The following is an 11486-nucleotide window of genomic DNA, read 5'->3' on the forward strand; positions in this document are numbered from 1 at the left end:
CCCAGTACATACCAGTTCCCTCCCAGTACATCCCAGTTCCCTCCCAGTTCCCTCCCACTACATCCCAGTTCCCTCCCAGTACATACCAGTTCCCTCCCAGTACATCCCAGTACATCCTGGTACATCCCAGTTCCCACCCAGTACATCCTACTACATACCAGTTCCCTCCCAGTTCACTCCCAGTACATCCCAGTACTTCACAGTTCCATCCCAGTACATCCCAGTACGCACCAGTTCCCCTCAGTACATAACACTTCCCTCCCAGTACATAACAGTACATCCCAGTGTACTCACAGTACGTCCCAGTTCCGTCACAGTACATCCCAGTTCCCTACCAGTACATCCCAGTTCCCTCCCAGTTCACTCCCAGTACATAACAGTTACCTCCCAGTACATCCCAGTACATCCCAGTAGATCCTGGTACATCCCAAATCCCTGCCAGTTCCACCCGGTACAACCCAGTACAAGCCTGTACATCCTAGTTCCTCCACAGTACATCCCAGGGCATCCCCGCACATTGTAGTGCCTCCCAGTACATCCCAGTTCCCTCCCAGTACTGGGAGGGACCTGGGATGTACTGGGAGGGACCTGGGATGTACTGGGAGGGAACTGGGATGTGCTGGGATGTAATGGGACGGAACTGGGATGTAATGGGACGGAACTGGGAAAGAAGTGGTAGTGAACCGGGAGGGAATTGGGATGTACGGGGATGAACTGGTAGGGAACTGGGATGTACTGGCATGGAACGGGGATGTATTGGGATGTACAGGAACGGAACTGGAATGTACTGCGATGTACTGGGATGTACTGGGAGCAAACTGGGATTTACTGGGATGTACTGGGAGGAAACTGGGATATACTGGGAGGAAACTGGGAGGAAAGTGGGTGTCAACTGGGACATTCCAGTTTCCTCCCAGTACATCCCAGTTCCCTACCAGTGCATCCCAGTCCGTCCCAGTTCCCTCCCAGTCCGTCCCAGTACATCCCAGTTCCCTCCCAGTTCACTCCCAGTACATAACAGATACCTCCCAGTACATCCCAGTACATCCCAAATCCCTGCCAGTTCCACCCGGTACAACCGAGTACAAGCCTGTACATCCTAGTTCCTCCACAGTACATCCCAGGGCATCCCCGCACATTGTAGTGCCTCCCAGTACATCCCAGTTCCCTCCCAGTTCACTCCCAGTACATAACAGATACCTCCCAGTACATCCCAGTACATCCCAAATCCCTGCCAGTTCCACCCGGTACAACCGAGTACAAGCCTGTACTTCCTAGTTCCTCCACAGTACATCCCAGGGCATCCCCGCACATTGTAGTGCCTCCCAGTACATCCCAGTTCCCTCCCAGTACTGGGAGGGACCTGGGATGTACTGGGAGGGAACTGGGACATACTGGGAGGGACCTGGGATGTACTGGGATGTAATGGGACGGAACTGGGATGTATTGGGAGGCACTGGGAAAGAAGTGGTAGTGAACCGGGAGGGAATTGGGATGTACGGGGATGAACTGGTAGGAAACTGGGATGTACTGGCATGGAACGGGGATGTATTGGGATGTACAGGAACGGAACTGGAATGTACGGCGATGTATTGGGATGTACTGGCAGCGAGCTGGGATTTACTGGGATGTACTGGGAGGAAACTGGGATATACTGGGAGGAAACTGGGATATACTGGGAGGCATTGGGAGGGAAGTGGGTGTCAACTGGGACATTCCAGTTTCCTCCCAGTACATCCCAGTTCCCTACCAGTGCAGCCCAGTACATCCCAGTTCCCTCCCAGTCCGTCCCAATCCCCTCCCAGTACATCCCAGTTCCCTCCCAGTACATCCCAGTTCCCTCCCAGTTCCCTCCCACTACATCCCAGTACATCCCAGTTCCCTCCCAGTACATACCAGTTCCCTCCCAGTACATCCCAGTTCCCTCCCGGTACATCCCAGTTCCCTCCCGGTACATCCCAGTTCCCTCCCGGTACATCCCAGTTCCCACCCAGTACATCCTACTACATACCAGTTCCCTCCCAGTTCACTCCCAGTACATCCCAGTACTTCACAGTTCCCTCCCAGTACATCCCAGTACGTCCCAGTTCCCCTCAGTACATAACACTTCCCTCCCAGTACATACCAGTACATCCCAGTGTCCTCACAGTACGTCCCAGTTCCCTCACAGTACATCCCAGTTCCCTACCAGTACATCCCAGTTCCCTCCCTGTTCCTTCCCAGTACATAACAGATACCTCCCAGTACATCCCAGTACATCCCAAATCCCTGCCAGTTCCACATCGTACAACCCAGTACAAGCCTGTACATCCTAGTTCCTCCACAGTACATCCCAGGGCATCCCCGCACATTGTAGTGCCTCCCAGTACATCCTAGTTCCCTCCCAGTACTGGGAGGGACCTGGGATGTACTGGGAGGGACCTGGGATGTACTGGGAGGGAACTGGGATGTGCTGGGATGTAATGGGACGGAACTGGGATGTAATGGGACGGAACTGGGAAAGAAGTGGTAGTGAACCGGGAGGGAATTGGGATGTACGGGGATGAACTGGTAGGGAACTGGGATGTACTGGCATGGAACGGGGATGTATTGGGATGTACAGGAACGGAACTGGAATGTACGGCGATGTATTGGCATGTACTGGCAGCGAGCTGGGATTTACTGGGATGTACTGGGAGGAAACTGGGATATACTGGGAGGAAACTGGGATATACTGGGAGGAAACTGGGAGGGAAGTGGGTGTCAACTGGGACATTCCAGTTCCCTCCCAGTACATCCCAGTTCCCTACCAGTGCAGCCCAGTACATCCCAGTTCCCTCACAGTATATCCCAGTTCCCTCCCAGTTCACACACAGTTCACTCCCAGTTCCATTCCAGTACATCCCAGTACATGCCTGTTGCCTCCCAGTTTCCTCTAAGTACATCCCAGTACTTCAAAGTTCCCTCCCAGTACATCCCAGTTCCCTCTCAGTACATCCCAGTACTTCACAGTTCACTCCCACTACATCCCAGTACGTCCCAGTTCCCCCTTGGTACATAACACTTCCCTCCCAATACATCCAAGTTCCCTCCCAGTACATCCCAGTTCCCTCTAAGTATATCCCAGTACTTCACAGTTCACTCCCACTACATCCCAGTACGTCCCAGTTCCCCCTTGGTACATAACACTTCCCTCCCAATACATCCCAGTTCCCTCCCAGTACATCCCAGTTCCCTCTAAGTATATCCCAGTACTTCACAGTTCACTCCCACTACATCCCAGTACGTCCCAGTTCCCCCTTGGTACATAACACTTCCCTCCCAATACATCCAAGTTCCCTCCCAGTACATCCCAATCCCCTCCCAGTACATCCCAGTTCCCTGCCAGTATGTCCCAGTACATCCCAGTTCCCTCCCAGTTCCCTCCCACTACACCCCAGTTCCCTCCCAGTACATATCAGTTCCCTCCGAGTACATCCCAGTTCCCTCCCAGTTCCCTCCCACTACATCCCAGTTCCCTCCCAGTACATACCAGTTCCCTCCCAGTACATCCTGGTACATCCCAGTTCCCACCCAGTACATCCTACTACATACCAGTTCCCTCCCAGTTCACTCCCAGTACATCCCAGTACGTCCCAGTTCCCCTCTGTACATAACACTTCCCTCCCAGTACATAACAGTACATCCCAGTGTCCTCACAGTACGTCCCAGTTCCCTCCCAGTACATCCCAGTTCCCTACCAGTACGTCCCAGTTCCCTACCAGTTCACTCCCAGTACGTAACAGTTACCTCCCAGTACATCCCAGTAGATCCTGGTACATCCCAAATCCCTGCTAGTTCCACCCGGTACAACCCAGTACAAGCCTGTACATCCTAGTTCCTCCACAGTACATCCCAGGGCATCCCCGCACATTGTAGTGCCTCCCAGTACATCCCAGTTCCCTCCCAGTACTGGGAGGGATCTGGGATGTACTGGGAGGGAACTGGGATGTACTGGGATGTAATGGGACGGATCTGGGATGTATTTGGAGGCAATGGGAAAGAAGTGGTAGCGAACCGGGAGGGAATTGGGATGTACGGGGATGAACTGGTAGGAAACTGGGATGTACTGGCATGGAACGGGGATGTATTGGGATGTACAGGAATGGAACTGGAATGTACGGCGATGTATTGGCATGTACTGGCAGCGAGCTGGGATTTACTGGGATGTACTGGGAGGAAACTGGGATATACTGGGAGGAAACTGGGATATACTGGGAGGAAACTGGGAGGGAAGTGGGTGTCAACTGGGACATTCCAGTGTCCTCCCAGTACATCCCAGTTCCCTACCAGTGCAGCCCAGTACATCCCAGATCCCTCCCAGTCCCTCCCAGTACATCCCAGTACCCTCACAGTACATCCCAGTTCCCTCCCAGTTCACACACAGTTCACTCCCAGTTCCATTCCAGTACGTCCCACTACATCCCAGTTGCCTCCCAGTTTCCTCTAAGTACATCCCAGTACTTCAAAGTTCCCTCCCAGTACATCCCAGTTCCCTCCCAGTACATCCCAGTACTTCACAGTTCACTCCCACTACATCCCAGTACGTCCCAGTTCCCCCCTGGTACATAACACTTCCCTCCCAATACATCCAAGTTCCCTCCCAGTACATCCCAATCCCCTCCCAGTACATCCCAGTTCCCTGCCAGTACATCCCAGTCCCTCCCACTACATCCCAGTACATCCCAGTTCCCTCTCAGTACATACCGGTTCCCTCCTAGTACATCCCAGTACATCCTGGTACATCCCAGTTCCCACCCAGTACATCCTACTACATACCACTTCCCTCCCAGTTGACTCCCAGTACATCCCAGTACTTCACAGCTCCCTCCCAGTACATCCCAGTACGTCCCAGTTCCCCTCAGTACATAACACTTCCCTCCCAGTACATACCAGTACATCCCAGTGTCCTCCCAGTACGTCCCAGTTCCCTCACAGTACATCCCAGTTCCCTCCCAGTTCCTTCCCAGTACATAACAGTTACCTCCCAGTACATCCTAGTAGATCCTGGTACATCCCAAATCCCTGCTAGTTCCACCCGGTACAACCCAGTACAAGCCTGTACATCCTAGTTCCTCCACGGTACATCCCAGGGCATCCCCACACATTGTAGTGCCTCCCAGTACATCCCAGTTCCCTCCCAGTACTGGGAGGGACCTGGGATGTACTGGGAGGGAACTGGGATGTACTGGGATGTAATGGGACGGAACTGGGATGTATTGGGAGGCACTGGGAAAGAAGTGGTAGTGAACCGGGAGGGAATTGGGATGTAAGGGGATGAACTGGTAGGAAACTGGGATGTACTGGAATGTACGGCGATGTATTGGCATGTACTGGCAGCGAGCTGGGATTTACTGGGATGTACTGGGAGGAAACTGGGATATACTGGGAGGAAACGGGGATATACTGGGAGGAAACTGGGAGGAAAGTGGGTGTCAACTGGGACATTCCAGTTTCCTCCCAGTACATCCCAGTTCCCTACCAGTGCAGCCCAGTACATCCCAGATCCCTCCCAGTCCCTCCCAGTCCCTCACAGTACATCCCAGTTCCCTCCCAGTTCACACACAGTTCACTCCCAGTTCCATTCCAGTACATCCCAGTACATGCCTGTTGCCTCCCAGTTTCCTCTAAGTACATCCCAGTACTTCAAAGTTCCCTCCCAGTACATCCCAGTTCCCTCTAAGTATATCCCAGTACTTCACAGTTCACTCCCACTACATCCCAGTACGTCCCAGTTCCCCCTTGGTACATAACACTTCCCTCCCAATACATCCAAGTTCCCTCCCAGTACATCCCAGTTCCCTCTAAGTATATCCCAGTACTTCACAGTTCACTCCCACTACATCCCAGTACGTCCCAGTTCCCCCTTGGTACATAACACTTCCCTCCCAATACTTCCCAGTTCCCTCCCAGTACATCCCAGTTCCCTCTAAGTATATCCCAGTACTTCACAGTTCACTCCCACTACATCCCAGTACGTCCCAGTTCCCCCTTGGTACATAACACTTCCCTCCCAATACATCCAAGTTCCCTCCCAGTACATCCCAATCCCCTCCCAGTACATCCCAGTTCCCTGCCAGTATGTCCCAGTACATCCCAGTTCCCTCCCAGTTCCCTCCCACTACACACCAGTTCCCTCCCAGTACATATCAGTTCCCTCCGAGTACATCCCAGTTCCCTCCCAGTTCCCTCCCACTACATCCCAGTTCCCTCCCAGTACATACCAGTTCCCTCCCAGTACATCCTGGTACATCCCAGTTCCCACCCAGTACATCCTACTACATACCAGTTCCCTCCCAGTTCACTCCCAGTACATCCCAGTACTTCACAGTTCCATCCCAGTACATCCCAGTACGTCCCAGTTCCCCTCTGTACATAACACTTCCCTCCCAGTACATAACAGTACATCCCAGTGTCCTCACAGTACGTCCCAGTTCCCTCCCAGTACATCCCAGTTCCCTACCAGTACATCCCAGTTCCCTACCAGTTCACTCCCAGTACGTAACAGTTACCTCCCAGTACATCCCAGTACATCCCAGTAGATCCTGGTACATCCCAAATCCCTGCCAGTTCCACCCGGTACAACCCAGTACAAGCCTGTACATCCTAGTTCCTCCACAGTACATCCCAGGGCATCCCCGCACATTGTAGTGCCTCCCAGTACATCCCAGTTCCCTCCCAGTACTGGGAGGGACCTGGGATGTACTGGGATGTAATGGGACGGAACTGGGATGTATTTGGAGGCAATGGGAAAGAAGTGGTAGTGAACCGGGAGGGAATTGGGATGTACGGGGATGAACTGGTAGGAAACTGGGATGTACTGGCATGGAACGGGGATGTATTGGGATGTACAGGAACGGAACTGGAATGTACTGCGATGTACTGTGAGCAAACTGGGATTTACTGGGATGTACTGGGAGGAAACTGGGATATACTGGGAGGAAACTGGGAGGAAAGTGGGTGTCAACTGGGACATTCCAGTTTCCTCCCAGTACATCCCAGTTCCCTACCAGTGCATCCCAGTCCGTCCCAGTACATCCCAGTTCCCTCCCAGTACATCCTACTACATACCAGTTCCCTCCCAGTTCACTCCCAGTACACAACAGTTCCCTCCCAGTACGTCCCAGTTCCCTCCCAGTACGTCCCAGTACATCCCAGTTCCGTCCCTGTTTCCGACCAGTGCGTCCTAGTTGCCTCTTATTCCATTCCAGTTCCCTCCAGTACATCTCAGTTCTCTCCCATTTCCCTCCAAGTACATCCCAGTTCCCTCCCAGTTCCCTCCCAGTACACAACAGTTACCTCCCAGTACATCCCAGTACATCCCAGTAGATCCTAGGACATTTCAAATCTCTGCTAGTTCCACCCGGTACAACCCAGTACAAGCCTGTACATCCTAGTTCCTCCACAGTACATCCCAGGGCATCCCCGCACATTGTAGTGCCTCCCAGTACATCCCAGTTCCCTCCCAGTACTGGGAGGGATCTGGGATGTACTGGGAGGGAACTGGGATGTACTGGGATGTAATGGGACGGATCTGGGATGTATTGGGAGGCACTGGGAAAGAAGTGGTAGTGAACCGGGAGGGAATTGGGATGTACGGGGATGAACTGGTAGGGAACTGGGATGTACTGGCATGGAACGGGGATGTATTGGGATGTACAGGAACGGAACTGGAATGTACGGCGATGTATTGGCATGTACTGGCAGCGAGCTGGGATTTACTGGGATGTACTGGGAGGAAACTGGGATATACTGGGAGGAAACTGGGATATACTGGGAGGAAACGGGGATATACTGGGAGGAAACGGGGATATACTGGGAGGAAACTGGGAGGGAAGTGGGTGTCAACTGGGACATTCCAGTGTCCTCCCAGTACATCCCAGTTCCCTACCAGTGCAGCCCAGTACATCCCAGATCCCTCCCAGTCCCTCCCAGTACATCCCAGTACCCTCACAGTACATCCCAGTTCCCTCCCAGTTCACACACAGTTCACTCCCAGTTCCATTCCAGTACGTCCCACTACATCCCAGTTGCCTCCCAGTTTCCTCTAAGTACATCCCAGTACTTCAAAGTTCCCTCCCAGTACATCCCAGTTCCCTCACAGTACATCCCAGTACTTCACAGTTCACTCCCACTACATCCCAGTACGTCCCAGTTCCCCCTTGGTACATAACACTTCCCTCCCAATACATCCAAGTTCCCTCCCAGTACATCCCAATCCCCTCCCAGTACATCCCAGTTCCCTGCCAGTATGTCCCCAGTACATCCCAGTTCCCTCCCAGTACATCCCAGTACATCCCAGTTCCCTCCCAGTACATCCCAGTTCCCTCCCACTACATCCCAGTACATCCTGGTACATCCCAGTTCCCACCCAGTACATCCTACTACATACCAGTTCCCTCCCAGTTCACTCCCAGTACATCCCAGTACTTCACAGTTCCCTCCCAGTACATCCCAGTACTTCACAGTTCCCTCCCAGTACATAACACTTCCCTCCCAGTACATAACAGTACATCCCAGTGTCCTCACAGTACGTCCCAGTTCCCTCACAGTACATCCCAGTTCTCTACCAGTACATCCCAGTTCCCTTCCTGTTCCTTCCCAGTACATAACAGTTACCTCCCAGTACATCCCAGTACATCCTGGTACATCCCAAATCCCTGCCAGTTCCACCCGGTACAACCCAGTACAAGCCTGTACATCCAAGTTCCTCCACAGTACATCCCAGGGCATCCCCGCACATTGTAGTGCCTCCCAGTACATCCCAGCTCCCACCCAGTACTGGGAGGGACCTGGGACGTACTGGGAGGGAACTGGGATGTACTGGGATGTAATGGGACGGAACTGGGATGTATTGGGAGGCACTGGGAAAGAAGTGGTAGTGAACCGGGAGGGAATTGGGATGTACGGGGATGAACTGGTAGGGAACTGGGATGTACTGGCATGGAACGGGGATGTATTGGGATGTACAGGAACGGAACTGGAATGTACTGCGATGTACTGGGATGTACTGGGAGCAAACTGGGATTTACTGGGATGTACTGGGAGGAAACTGGGATATACTGGGAGGCACTGGGAGGGAAGTGGGTGTCAACTGGGACATTCCAGTTTCCTCCCAGTACATCCCAGCTCCCTACCAGTGCAGCCCAGTACATCCCAGATCCCTCCCAGTACATCCCAGTTCCCTCCCAGTCCGTCCCAGTACATCCCAGTACATCCCAGTTCCCTCACAGTACATCCCAGTTCCCTCACAGTTCACACACAGTTCACTCCCAGTTCCATTCCAGTACATCCCAGTACATGCCACTTTCCTCCAAGTAAACCCCAGTTCCCTCCCACTACATCCAAGTTCCCTCCCACTTCCCTCTAAGTACATCCCAGTACTTCACAGTTCACTCCCAGTACATCCCAGTTCCCCCTCGGTACATAACAGTTCCCTCCCAGTACACCCCAGTACATCCCAGTTCCCTCCCAGTATGTCCCACTACATCCCAGTTCCCTCCCAGTCCATCCCAGTTCCCTCCCAGTAAATCCCAATTCCCAACACTTTCCACCCAGTACATCTCAGTTCCCTCCCAGTACATCCCAGTTCCCTCTAAGTACATCCCAATACTTCATAGTTCCCTCCCAGCACGTCCCAGTACGTCCCAGTTCCCCTCAGTACATAACACTTCCCTCCCAGTACATACCAGTATATCCCAGTGTCCTCACAGTACATCCCAGTTCCCTCCCAGTACATCCCAGTTCTCTCCCAGTTCACTCCCAGTACACAACAGTTACCTCCCAGTACATCCCAGTACATCCCAGTAGATCCTGGTACATCCCAAATCCCTGCCAGTTCCACCCGGTACAACCCAGTACAAGCCTGTACATCCTAGTTCCTCCACACTACATCCCAGGACATCCCAGGACATTGCAGAGCCTCCCAGTACGTCCCAGTTCCCTCCCAGTACAACCCAGTAGATCCTGGTACGTCCCCGTTCCCCGCACTGTACGTCCCCGTTCCCCGCACTGTACGTCCCCGTTCCCCGCACTGTACTGGGAGGACAACCGAGCCTGCGCAGTGATTGACATACGGAACGAGCAAGTTTGTACCCATCGCTAGACAAGACAATAACGACTATGTATGAGTATGTAAAATTTTCATCTACAAATTGTACGGGAAAGGTGCGTGAGGTACGCACGCCAGGAGGAGCGATCCCCCGTGCATCCGGCGCCGTGAATATAGAATGCCTGCTCTTTAATACTAAATTGGTGTTGAGGAGTCGTTTCCGATTTTAACGCGTTTTTCGGTAACAGTTTTGGCACCCCAGGTGGGAACCTGCTTTTGAATCTCGACGGATCCGTGGGATCGTGGGACCTGCAGCCGGCCCCGAGGAATTCTCCGGGAGAGCTTCCGATCCCCGGGCCAGAGAATTCTGAGCAAGATCCCCTGGATTGAGGTAAACAAGGCATTCTTTGAAGAAGAAACTTAGGTAGAATAATACGTGGGGTTAGTTTCCCACATAGGATAGGATAGCGGGTTTGAGTCCCACAGGCCTGCCCGTAAGGCGCGGCGAAAGCCACGCAGGGTCGGGGCCAAGAGGTGCCTCGGTTGGTAAGTCTCTGCTAGGCGAAAGCCTGTGGAGCGGGACCCGAGGGTAGGGGAGTCTTCAACAGGGGGTTGAAGTCTCCAGGGATATCTAGCAGGGGGCTACAGATCCCAGTGGCAGATTTCCAGTGAGACCTCTAACGGGGGTTGGAGTCCCTCTGACTAGTATTTGTGATAGTGCACTATCACAACTACTAGTCGACTGGGAGACGGGAGCATTACTGAGTAGGAAACCTATCCCACAGAGAACACCTTTGCGATGTATTTTGAAGCACTGGAAAGACGTCGGGGGCGGTGACCCACTAACTCGGAAACCATTAATTGAATATTGCAATCATTGGTGGCCAACGTATCAATTGGAAGGTGGGCACAAATGGCCAGAACACGAGACATTGCAATATCGTACCATCTTGCAATTAATGTTGTTTTGTAAAAAGGGAAGGCAAACGGGAAGAAGTGGCATATGTTGATTTGTTCTTTACACCGTGGAATCATCCCGAGCAGCAGAAACAGCGTGAGGTATGTCCACAAGATTCTACGGCAATGTTTCTGAAAAGAGGAAAACGTGGTGAGAACTTGAAAGAGTGTTGCTCTACTTGTGATACTGGATACTTCGCTTGATGAAACTGACAAGAAAATAGTATGGAATACAGCCAGAAGGCAGGTGCAGGGAGCACATGCTAACAGGAATTTACAGAGAACAATGAATAAGAATTTTCCATCTACAAATCCCGAGTGGGACCCTAATCAGCCAGGACCCAGGGGAATGTTGACTAGATGTCAGAGAGAGATTTTATTTGGAGTAAGACAAGCAATGCCAAAAGCAATAAATTGGTCAAAATTTATGAAGTGAGACAAGAATTAAGTGAGTCCCCTT

This window comes from Phalacrocorax aristotelis, unplaced genomic scaffold (assembly GCF_949628215.1).
Source record: "Phalacrocorax aristotelis unplaced genomic scaffold, bGulAri2.1 scaffold_54, whole genome shotgun sequence".
NCBI classification, from domain to species: Eukaryota; Metazoa; Chordata; class Aves; order Suliformes; family Phalacrocoracidae; genus Phalacrocorax; species Phalacrocorax aristotelis.